The sequence below is a fragment of the Arvicanthis niloticus genome, chromosome 15, assembly GCF_011762505.2.
Source record: "Arvicanthis niloticus isolate mArvNil1 chromosome 15, mArvNil1.pat.X, whole genome shotgun sequence".
In the NCBI taxonomy this organism is placed as follows: domain Eukaryota; kingdom Metazoa; phylum Chordata; class Mammalia; order Rodentia; family Muridae; genus Arvicanthis; species Arvicanthis niloticus.
The window spans coordinates 55563556-55577114 of record NC_047672.1 but is presented as its reverse complement, the minus strand read 5'-3'; positions in this window follow the sequence as shown (position 1 = coordinate 55577114).

Below are 13559 nucleotides of genomic sequence, written 5' to 3'. Positions count from 1 at the left end.
TGGATGAGAAGGATCTAGAATCAGATATCAAATAAAATTAGTTAAATATACATGTGTTGAAGCCACAGGCAGAAAATGTCATTGCTTCTTAGTCATTAACACATAGGCACTAGGTTTCATTTATACATCCTGGTTCTAAGATTCAGACTAAACATATGTCTTCCTCCATACCAAATAAGAGACAGAAACCAGGTTGGGGCAGGGAGCCGAGGAAAGAAACTTTATAGATATGAAGCTGTGAAACTGGGAATTACCCCTAGAAGAAAGATTGGCAGCCATTGCAATTAGTCAAGACTGTAGCTGTAAACACAGAGTCTCTGTGTGAAGAACCATCATAAATGAGAGTCATTATAAGCAGGAAATCTCTGGGACCATTTTATCTGGAGTATGTCACAGTCACGGCTACTATGTTAAGAAATTAGCCCAGGCCCTGTGAAAGGCGATACTGCTAAGGTTACAGTTATGCCTTGTTGTATAAGAACTACATTTGACTCCACATGAGAGCCACAGCCCAGCCAAATGCAGGGGAATTCTGTCATAGAGATAAATGTCCAAATTAGATTTTGCGAGCCGTGGCAACAACATGAAAGACTGTCAATAAACTCAGTCCACCACCTCACGAGGATGAACCCATGAAGTGGGTTCATAGAAAAGATCTCAAATTATATCGGCTGCTATGGGGAAAATAAAACGAAGAATTTAATCAAGTACAGAAACAAATGAGAACAAGAGGTGACACAAATGTTCAGCTGCATCCAAAGTCTGCTCACTCTGACACACAATTGATAAGGAGACTGAGGGACATTAAATCTGCTGCAGGGTAAGTGCTTGAATGGAGAATGCAAGGCTGGTGAACTCTTGCAGAACTCAAACCAGCTAATGACGCATAAACTGTTGAGAAATTTTAGAACACAGTAGGAATTCTGATACACAACTTAAAGAATTTCTGTAAATGGGAAGACAGAATTGGATGTCTATGTCGAAAAACTAACGGCAAAGACTTTCCGAAAACAAAAATTAGTGCAACTCCTTAAACTAGATGATATGTTTACTAGCCAAAAAAAGTCTAACCCAAAGTATAATTTCCAAACACGAAGAAAATGTTTCTGTTGCTTTTCTTCCTTTTACTTTAGTTCCTCTACAGATGGCACCATGGCAAGGGCACAGAAAACAGGAGAGGACTTGGGACAAAGGATTGTGGAGCTATGAGATCAGTGATGAACTAGGAGGGGAGATGAAAGAGGGGTTTCAAGTAGACATAGTAACAGAGAAGGGAGAAACCATGGAGATGGGGTGCAGCTAGTGACCAAAGGGATAGGCCACTGTGGTGCTGAGATTAGAGGATCAAGAACAGAAGTAAGTATATGAACATCAGGAACCAGATTTCCCCAGATGTGAAGGGTGAAGGGCAATATTAAGATGGAAATGGGGAAAAAGCTCTGAGTTGCCACATCACAGTTGAACGTGTGAATGTGTTTGAATATACACAATATATACACAAATGTATATATAGGTATATGTGTGTGTGTGTTTGTGAGTGTATGAGTGTGTCTTTATACAAGCCAGTGTTTTCTAGTTTCATCCACTGAAAGAATCTTGAGTCAACTCTAATAACAGACTGATTGGAGCTTCAAACATCCATCTTCTACTGAAAAGAAACAAAAGCATTTGAGGAAATAGATACTCCCTGTTATAGAATAAGCCTGGAGCATCTGAGTGTAGCAGAATGCATGAAAAAAAAAACATAATTAGGTATATCTAAACATCACAAGAGCCAACTTTGACAACATTCTTGTCAGCACATTTTGAACAATATTAAAATGATGATAGAAGTCAATTGTAACTAGACTGGATACAGATATTCACACATAAACAATTCCTATGGTAAGTCTACCCTTAGGAGAGTTTTTTTTAATAAAACTCAAAGTCAGTAATAAAGAAATTACCATTTGATAATTATTGGTAGATAATTGTATACAATTATATTTTAAATTACATGAAAATATAATTATTGATAAATATGGCTGCTGTGGTTGTTGACCTGGTCTCCATAAACAAATGTGTATACACGTGTATGTGTCTGTATGTATTCAAGTACATATGAGTGCATACACACATGCATATAAACAATAAATAACTAGAATTCATTCTAATAACATTTTATTAAATGGCATGAATACATATGTATATATACATATATATACACATATATATATACATATGTATATATATAAAATGCTATTGGATCGGAACATCTTAAATAGTTTGAATACAATTTTATCATTTAACTACTTCTATAAGATTCATAATTTTGCTTTTTTGAGTTTGCCTTCAATACAAAATGCCTTCCAGAATAAAGGAATAAATAAAAATAAGTATGTATAAGGATGTCATTTCTAATAAACTAAGTATCTACAAATAATAGTACAATCCCACAGTATCTCAGCTCAACTCAAATAATAAAGAAAAATTTAAACCTTGCTAATTTCCTCCAGATTTCACCAGGTAATCAATCAAGTGTCCTCAGTAGTCCCTAAAATGATGTAACAAAAGGAAGAAGGAGCCTTATTTTGTCTTATTTCCAGTTTAAGGGGAAAGAATTACTATTATAAAAAAGTGTCAAAAACCCAGATTTCTAAACAATATAATTAATGAAAAGTGGTAAGAATCATAATAAATTGAAATCTTCATTGAGCAGACAGAAATAATTCTGAACACCAGCAATTACAATAAATATGAATGAGAAAAAATATTCAAGCTAAGGTTTAAATCAACAAAACTCTGTTTATGGCAAAGAAATGCTGAGTGTTGTTAATTAACATAATGTGTGGGGTTAAACAGAAGAACGTACAGGTAGGTTTAAAAAGAGGAGTACAGCACAAACGTAATGGCCTCATATGTCACGTAAGAGGAAAACCAGGGACTGGGAAGAAAATGGAAGGAAAGAGCAGGAATAGGAAGTGAAGGGGAAAACAAAAGAACAGGGGGCAAAGATGTGAGGGATGAAGGGAGAAGGGAGGAGAGAAGGGACGGGGGAAGGACAGGAGAAGGGAAGGGAAGGAGAGGGACAATACAGGGAAGGAAGAGAAAAAAAGGAGACTGGGGTGTAGGTAAATTTGTAGAGTGATTGCCTATCAAGCAGGAGGCCCTGGTTTGTCCCCCATCCTGACACAAATCAAGTCCGATGGCCTATGCATCTAATCCCAGCCTAGAAAGGTGAAAGCCAAAACATCAGAAGATCAAAGTTATCTTTGACTAAGTAGTGAGTTAGAGATCAGACAGAGCTACAGGAGACTCTGTCAGATAAAAATAAACAAACAGGAGGAAGGGAGAGAGGGAGGGAGGAAGGGAAGGAGGGAGGGAAGAAGGGAGGGAGGAAGGGAGGGAGAGAGAATAAAACAAAGAAGACTTAAAAAATATTTCATTCTTATTAAAGTCATGAAATGCCAGAGTATGAATTATTAGAGAGAAAATAAACTTCAGAATTCCAAGAAGAAATTGACTGTTTAGAGAGGGCCCTTCAAGGTAGTTTTCTTTGACAGAAACAGAGTAAGCAGATTTAAAAGAAGTATAGATGATGTTTGAAAAAAAAGTAAGAATGGGAATAGTACTCTGATAATGCATAGCTTAATATAAATGACAATCTGAGGGGGGTGTTTGTTTGTTTGGTTAGTTGGTTGGTTGGTTGGTTTGGTTTGTTTTTTCGAGACAGGGTTTCTCTGTGTAGCCTTGGATGTTCTGGAACTCTCTCTGTAGACCAGGCTGTTCTTGAACTCAGAGATCCAACTGCCTGTCTCCTGAGTGCTGGGATAAAAGGTATGCACCACTGCTACCCAGCTTAAATAAGAATTTTGTAATAATGAACTACATGGCACCTACAAAGAAGCTTCAACAAATTTTTGGTATTATGTATATCATACTCACAGAACAATGAAGATACATATACAGCGTAAGATACAGTTAAAAACTTTAAATGAAAAGTGGGAGCAGTGGTTACAACATTCATATTTTGAGTCTCCACCAAACTATCAAACAGATAAGGAATACTTAACTGATTCTTTTAAAACTCAGAAAAAACTCAACATGATTTATTCAAAACTCGAAAATACAGACAACTCAAGAAATCTGAAGTAATTTTTAACTTACTCAATAGCAAAATAAAGTGTCACCTGAAATCATGTAGTAAAAAAAAAAAAAAAAAACCGATCTTAATTAATAAGGAAAGATTCATAGTCTTTATCCTGTAAAATGTGAATACTCATGTTTGTAATAATACACACACATTTGCACGGGCACATTTACACACATGCACACACATACACACTCATGCTTTTGACTAAAGAGTACTGCCCAGATGCTCAAGAAGTCATGTATGTTCTTATACATGTGAATTTATGTTGTCAGTCTAACATCTACAAATGATTTAACTCCAGAATGCACATTAGACCTCAAGGTATTTAGGAATTCTAGACTAGAATATCTTTCCTGTTTTTAGAACCTAAGAAAAACAGGATAATTCAGGCAAGTTTTTTAGCTCCAGTATCAAAATTTCCACTGCCCCAAGCCTCCTGATCAAGGATATTTCTATGTCAAGACACCAATTTTGTAACTAGTATAACAATGTAAATCCAATTGTTTTTTCCTTTTCTTTCCTTTCTTCCTTTCAGAGGATAATGGGATAGACATATTTTTTTTTCCTCCTAGAGGCAGGGTTTGAATATTAAGAAAGAGAACTAATATTTTGATTGGTAACGATTCAGCCTCTAAAGGTAATGATCTGTCAAGCTGCCTTGTGGGGAGAACAGACCTACACTGGAAAGACAAGGCAGTGAACAACTGGAAAAGGAATCTGAGTAAAGAGGAGTGGGTTTTTCTCCTTTTCCTCATCCTTGGGTAAAAGGAAATTAGGAAGAATCAACACACACAAGGGGTCACTAGAGCTGTGTGTGAACTTAGCCCCCAAAAAGGGCTATTGGGGTTTGCTGTGTACAAGAACAAACGGGTGGACCTAAGGACCAGCCAAGGATACCTGTACACCACCCACTATGCAGGAATTGAATGGAAGCTAAGGTATCCAGAGTTTTCGTAGGCATCGTCTCATGTGCCCTAGTTTATCCGGTCAGTAACAGGAAGACAAGATTTAACTAAAATCCAGTGCTTAGTTAGAGATGTATCTCAGTGATGGAGAACTTGCCAGGTCAAGTTCTGTTGTAGTGATTATTTAAAAAGCGGCCGCTGATAGAGCTGACTGTCTAAGCTGCAGCGTCTTTGCCTAGCTCAACCATGTGGCCAGAGGCCACGTGTGAGCAGCAGCTAGAATCGGCCCTCCAGAAACACCAGCCCTGCCACCCATGAGACGCCAGCGAGGGAGATGGCTCTGCCAATCTTCCACACTGTCTCTACAAGGCTGGGCATTGCCCAGACCATCCCGCCAACCACCCAGGGCCCGGTAGAAAAAAGAGACTCTAATGCTTAGATCATCCAAAGGCTTATATATTTGGTAATGATCAATAACAAGATGCACATACAATCATAAGTGTGACCCAATACCCAAACTAGATATACCAACTACCTTTGACTGGCGGAGACACATGAACATCTGCCTCCATGTTCACCTCTCTCGCCTCTCTTTCCTAGCTCCTCCTTTTCCTTCTCCTCTTCTTCCCTTACTCCTCCTCTTCCTCTCTTTACTCCTCCCACCTTAGTTCCTCCTACAAAGTTCTAGCCTTCTGATCCCTAGAGCTATCAAATATCCCCAGTGTTTCACTTATTATTGGTTTGGGGCTGTGGTGATGTGTTTTGCATTGGTAAGATTATGATGTATTTTTTTTGTATGCATGTTTTGTAGAATTTTGGCTGTATCTTGCTTCGATCCTCATTCCAACACTTCAAAACCACTAAACCTGAACTAAGACTGAGGATATGCTGAGCGTCTAGCGTAAGCAGCAGCAATGGGGAAACTTCTCCCTATACCCTGCTACAGAAGAAGGGGCCGGAATTCACAAATTCCCTTGGTTAGTGTCCTGAAGGGGCGTCTTACATTCAGGAGACTTGCAGATAAAATAAACCATGCACAGCTATTTTGAGACCTCTTTCTTGATACAGAGTATAACAAGTACTCACACTTTCTGGTCTGGAGGTAACCAATAAAGTTCCAGATGAGTAGAATAAGACACAATATTAAAAGGCAGTAGCACGTGTAGCAGATTCAATACAATCATATCTTAGCCACATACCTACCCAATAATACTGGAATAAATCTCCGAGCCAATTCTGCTATTTTTTTTAATATATTTGTTTATTTTTCTTCTCTCATAAGTTACATCCTAATCACAATTTCCCCTCCCTCCTCTCCTCTCAGCCCCCCTCACCTCTCCCTCGGATCCACTTCTCTTCCATTTCCCGTCAGAACAGAGCAGCCCTCCCGGAGATATTAACGAAACATGGCATAACAAGTTACAAAAAGACTATGCACATACCTCATATCAAGGCTAAAGAAGACAACCCAGTAGGAAGGAAAAGAGTGCAAAAGCGAGCAAAAGAGTCAGAGACAGTCCCTGCTCCCACTGTTAGAAGTTCTATAAAAACACCAAGATACAACCATAACACATGGTTATGGTTAAGTAGGTTAAATATAGACAGGCTCCCTGATTCTCATTTCAGGGTCTGTGAGCCCCATATAAGCCCTGCTTAGTTAGTACTGTGAGTTGTGTTTTCCTGGTGCTTTGACCCCTCTAGTCCCTAAAATCTTTCCTCCTCCTTTTTTTTGTGGGTTTCTCCAGCTCTGCTTAATGTCTGGCTGTGGTCTCTGCATCTCCTCTTAACAGTCACTGGGTGAAGCCTCTCGATGACAAGTCTACAAGTGTAGTAGAATATCATTAGAGGGAGCCCAAGCCTGACATTGCCTATATGTCCAGGAACCAGAGGCAACAGGGCCCAGAGACCCAGAGTAGAGCCAAGCATGAGCTGGGGGAAAAAAGTCCCCGAAATGATTCCTAATGACATTCTGCTACACTCAGTTCTGTTATCTTACAGCATGTGTTCTTTTGTTGAATGCCTCGATACCTCAAGTCTGGAAAGAAAATGACCTCTGGTTTGTCTTTAATGGATCATCATTCCACTGTTCTGATTGTTCTACATTCCATCTGAATCTAAATCTTTCTCTTTTAAGTTTTTCCAGAAAAGGCCAAGCCCAAGAAATGCTAATAAAAAAAACCCATAAAGATCTGATTCTCATAAAAACACAAACTGAGAGCCTAGGGAATTGCACAGGGGGTAAACTGCTTGCTGTCTCTTTCTGAATTTGATCCTCGGCCCATACATAGCAGCTGAGCATAGTAACCCAGGCCTGGAGCCCAACTCTGGAGAGTCTTAAACAAGAGAACCCCTGGTGCTCACAGGCCTGTCAATCATCTAACTAATGGTTTACAAATTCACTGATAAATCCTGTCTCAAAAAATAAGGCACAGAAGGAATAAGAAAATAAGAAAGACATATCACATCACATTGCTCTAGCATAGTGTGAGCCTCAACGTTCCTAATGCTGAGACCCTTTAAAGCAGTTCTTCATGTTGGGGTGACCCCCAACCATAAAAGTATTTTGGTTGCTACATCATAACTGTAATTCTGCTATTGCTGCAAATCCTAATGTAAATATCTGATACTCAGGATATCTGATACGCCACCCCTGGGAAATGGTGGCTCTGCCTTACCAAGGGGTCGCGACCCACAGGTTGAGAACTGCTGCCATAAGAGCACCACACTGTGCACACACTGTACATCGACATAAACAAACTGAATTGCATAGTTTTCCTCATTATAAGCTATTTTCTTTATATTTTTCATTCTTTACCTCTTTGTTGAGCATAGTATGAAGTAACGTTATGGCAGCGTATATACATTTTATGGCAACATATATACATGGCAAAATATATACATGTAATTCCTTCAAGAATGTAGATGCATTGTGCAGAGCATTCTTCTATCCTAATGGTTTGCCAAAAGATGTTCCTCTCCAACATAGCTTTGGCTTCCTAAGTCTCCATGTTTTTTTGGTTTGCTGTCTCCTGAGTAGTAAAGGCAATTTGTATCCCACAAGCTCTGTTAGTCATAGTTTTTGATGTGTGAAATGCTCTAGGACTTTTTATACCATGTGTGATGGACACGGCCAGCAGGATCTTTATAGTTTCAAGCAGGAGTTTACTAATAGTCGTTTCACTGATTTCCAGAATCAGAACTCCTTCTTGCTTCATGACTGTCTCATAGGATACATCCTGCATATTCAGTGCAAGAATCTGGACACCCTGACTAAAAGAAAAGGATCTTTGCAAACATGCCAACAAGATCCTAAGGTAGATTTAGAGCAGTACCTGGGGATACCTATTACTAGCTTCCTAGTGTTGGAGTCAATCTTGAGGTAGACTCAATATTTAATTGCTATCTGATTGTGGAAAACATTAGCTAGGGCCAGACATTTTAACTTGATCTGACTTTGTTCATCACAAGACATCATGAAGAAAAGTCACAGACATCTGCAATCCCAGTACAATTTATAGCACCCTTTGTCTTCTCTCTCTGGAGACCAAGTTACATCAAAGTTACCTGTGATCCCTTAGTCTCAAGACGGAAGGAGTCTGTGATTCTTTGACAGAGTCGGTCAATGCTGCACTCAGATAATAAACAACTATCATCTTTTTCAATGTCTACATTAATTCTATCTATGCATTGAGTTCTGGCTAAATGAACTCTAAGCTGTCCAAAAGGCTCAGAAGGTAGGCTACCCTATGGAGATATACCTCCTTCAACACTGCTCTAGCTACTTTTGCATGAACATAGCCCATAAATCCAAATCTTAGTTTCTAAAAGATACATAATCATAAGATTGCAAATTTTTCTTTCCAGCATTAGGTACAGGATGGTTTCAGAAGTTTGTGGTTCATAGTGGTGGGCACGGCCACAAGTAGCTGAAACCGGAAGCTGGCAGATCACATTTCATCAGCACACCATGAATAATGTCGGTTGTAGTGGTGCCAGCCTTTAAGCCCAGCACTTGGGAAGCAGAGGCAAGGGGTTCTCTGTGTGTTCCAGGTGGATCTCTGCACTTACTTAGCCACATCGGTCTCGTATAGAGTTGGAGCCCAGCCAGGGATTCATAGTGAGAGCCCGTCTGAAACAAAAGTAAACTAAACAAAATGCTATTCCATATTTTTGTTTGCTGCTCTTTACCAGTCAACTCTATAGAGTTGTAAATGGTTTAAAAACAAATCTGCATGAGCCTAAAGCTTCAATAATCCACCCAAAGTCAAGTATTGCTCTGAATATATGTGGTAATCTTTGCTTATTATAAAGTCTTACATTTCCCATTACAAATACCATTTATGTATGGTCTGGAAACTGTCAAAGCTATTTCTGCGATTCTAAGTCTAGCTGACTGTCTTTACTAAAAATGATATTCATCCTTCATGTGGATTGTAATAGAATGTCAAGGTTTTCGATAATTGTCAAAGTATCGATGACAACGAGTAGGCAGAAATGATTATTTTCTGTTCTGATACTTAGTGGCTATATTCCCAGTTTGTAAAACATGGGGAAAGATGAAGACAGCAAAAATATTTTTTTGTCAATCATTTCTTTTAAAATAACGTACATCAGAAGAAACATCTCAATAGTCATGACTAGTAGTGTAAGTAAGTATTTTACATGTGTCATATACATACTCTTGGATAGAGCTACAGGCAATAGAAACAGTCTATCAAATATCGAAATAGTTACATGGAGAAAACATGGCAAGTATTGAAGTTGAGTAAAAGGGTTTGTAAAGAAGCTAAGTCAGCTAAGCTGCCATTCTTTAACCGAGATGATGGTGTATTAGGCTGCGAGGGCAGCTGGCGTATTAACTCCAAGCCAAACAATTGGCTCAGGACGGCTTTGTCTTTAATCTACAGAACATCACATGTGTTGCTTTCCCTACCTACAGCATCAAGAGCTAAGTTGCCCTACCCTTATATAAAATGTACATCGATTTATAGTTGAAGAAATCAAGATTCGTTTGTCTGCAAGTATTTTCATCAAAATTAAACTCTAAATTACAGTACCATAAAACTCAACTTTGGTTGAATGCAGTGGTACATGCCTTGAATCTCAGTACTCCAGAGGCAGAAGCAGGTGGAGTTCTCCGAGTTCAAGGTCAGCCTGGTCTACACTACAAGTTCCAGGCCAGACAGATACATAATGAGAACTTTTCTCAATTTTTTTTTCTTGTGTGTATGGTATGAGTGCATTCATGTTTATATGCATAGTCATATGTATGTGAGAAGCTTAAAGTAGATTTAGACTCTACCTTATTGGCTGGCTATCTTATTCTTGAAGGCAGAATCTTTCAGTAAAACTCAAAGCTCATGGATCTGGCTTGCTACACAAATCCCTTGTCTCTACTTTCTGAAGCCGGAATTACATGCAGGCCTGCTGCCAAGCCCATCAGGTATGGGTTTTGAGGATCCAAGTGCCAGCCCTCTTGCTTTGGGGGCAAGCATATTAATCAAAGAACCCTGGCACAAACAAAAAAAAAAAAAAAAGAAAAGTAAATATTTTTCAATTTTTCAAAAAAAAGTAAGATTACTCACTAATAGAGTTGTTACATACATACATGGTTGTTTTGTTTTGTTTTGTTTTGTTTTGTTTTGTTTTGTTTTGTTTTGTTTTGTTTTGTTTTGTTTTTCGAGACAGGGTTTCTCTGTGTAGCCCTGACTGTCCCGGAACTCACTCTGTAGACTAGGCTGGCCTCAAACTCAGAGATCCACCTGCCTCTGCCTCCCAAGTGCTGGGATTAAAGGCATGTGCCACCACTGCCTGACTACATGGTTCTTGTTATTATTTTTTGTTATTATTATTGCTGTTTTACATTTTGAGACAGGGTTTTGTGTATTCCAGGCTATATAGCCAAAGAAAACACTGATTTTTCTCATTCTCCTGTTTTGGCTTCGCTCGTTGTTGGCATTAATGTTTTATAGTGCTGCACACTGTTTCATTTGGTGCTGGGAATTGAACCCAGGGCCTTGTACATTTTAGGTAAGTAACAGAGACTTAACCCTGACATCAAACATATACTGATCATCGTGTGTGTGTGTGTGTGTGTGTGTGTGTGTGTGTGTGTGTTAGGATACTAGGGAGTGGACCTAGGTCCTACAACATGGTAGGCAAGTGCTGTAGCACTGTGATGTATCCCAATGACATCTCTTAGTGTCAATGAAGTCTGTAATCTTCCTCCTGTGGTCATGAGAAAATTACAGGTTCATAGCCATGAAGAGAGAAAGCTACGGTGGGCATGAACTCTTCTGCCTTATGCATGGTTTATTGCTATTTTAACCATTAACTTATTTATTGCTATACAATTTTCTCACCATGTAGACGGAGTTGTCCTCAAACACACAGACATCCTCCTGTCTCTTCCTATGTCTATGCTCAAATGCTGGGATTAAAGGTGAATTAACCCTAGGCCCAGCTATCTTAATGTTCTTATTTGAAATATTCCCACATGAAAAAATATTAGCTGTATGTAGACAACATTTATGGCTAATTTTGTTAACTGGGCTGGGATTTTTGGCTCTCAGCAGATAGGAAATTTCAGTCAGGCCTGCAGTGAAGGGCTCATTTCCCTCTCAAGTCCTCTTACTTTTCCCAGACTTTCTAGCTTGCCCTCCATACACCTAGAATAGGACCCGGCACTTGCCTAGAGATCCAGATATTCACAATAAATGGGTCACAAAAGCCGGGTTGATGTAAACATGTTGAAACAGAGTTGTAGTACTAATACATAAGTATACAGAATTACTAAGATCAATGCATCTGTAAATTTACATTGAGCTAATGCATGCTTGCACAATTGAAAATTATATCATGAGGTATTTTATAAACCTAGATGATTTATAAAGTGCTATAAAATTCAAATCATGATAAAAAGAACTTTAACTATGATTTGAGTTTTATATAAGAAATAGAACTTGAAACTGGAGGCCAACCAAGTCTATGATCTGCTGAAGCCAAAAAACAAAGACTGAGGCTTAAGTACTTTCCTGCCTCAAATGGGCTCCAAGTTCAGTTCCCAGTACCATAAAATTAAAAATTAAACATTTTTGACAAATAAAAACAAAGCCCATAAAAGACTACAGAAGAACATGGAACCCAACACTGACAATATTCAGGGTACATTACACAAATTACTGAATTTGAAAATTCATTATTTCAATTACATAATTGAAAAATTACGCAGTTTAATCATAACCATAAAAACTATCAATATTCAAGGGGCCAAAACTTTACAAGAGGGAAGGAATGCGAACATATGTAAACATTTGAAACTGTGGGGTACAGAATCCCATGAAATAAGTTGGTACTGCTGATGACATACAAGAATTTTAAAGTAGCTTTTTGATGATTTAAATGTGCTTAGCCCAGTGAGTGGCACTTTTAGGAGGTGTGGCCTTGTTGGAGGGAGTGCATCACAATGGGGGTAAGTAATAAGACCCTCATCCTCGCTTCCAGGAAACCAGTCTTCTCCTGTTGGCCTTCAGATGAAGATGTAGAACTCTCAGCTCTTCCAGCCCCATGCCTGCCTGGACACTGCCATGCTCCCCACCATGATGAATGGACTGAACCTCAGAACCAGTAAGGCAGCCTCAGTTAAATGCTGTCCTTTATAAGAGTTGCCTTGGCCATGGTGTCTCTTCGAAGTACTGGAAACGCTAACTACGTCACTATTATAACTGCTCAGTGTCATAAGGATGAATATGTCAGTAATCAAGAAAATGATAAGTGTAAGAAAAGATGCAGAAATTATTAAAGAGAAATCAACAATTATAAAACTGGGACATGGGAGATGGCTCAGTGGGTAAAAAAGACTTGAGCTCTGATTTCCGGAGCCTATGTAAAAAGCCAGGCATGCTAACATACACCAGTGTTGTGTGCAGTAGGCTGGGGATCTCTGAGTTTTCTTGCCAACCAGTGAGGCCAGCTGGCATACTCCAGGTTCAATGTGAGATTGTCTGAAAAAATAAGGTCAAAGACATTTGAATGATTGCTGGCCTCACCTGCATATCCACATGTGTGCATGTGCACACCGCAAACACACGAAATCTCTGAAGCTGAAGAAAGGCATCAGGTTGGTGTTGTGATAAAAACAGAAGTGAACATGAAAACGACTAGTGAACTTGTAAAACAAAAGAAACAGTAGGCTATTGACAGTAGAACCGCCCATAATGTCAGAACTCGGGAGGCTGAGGCAGGAGGGACACAGGTTTGAGGCTAACATTAAGCTCTATAGCAAGGACATAAATAAAGGAAATTGGTGGGGGGAGGCAAAGAGAGAGAAAGAGAGAGAGAGAGAGAGAGAGAGACAGAGAGACAGAGACACAGAGACACAGAGACAGAGACACAGAGACCAAACTGCCAGTCAAAAATGCACTCTGTCGAAAAAAATTGAAATAAACCAAAGAAAGCCTTAGAACACTGAGAAGTCAGGCTTTAAGGTGTGTATAATTGGATTTCCAGGATGAGGTGAAAGA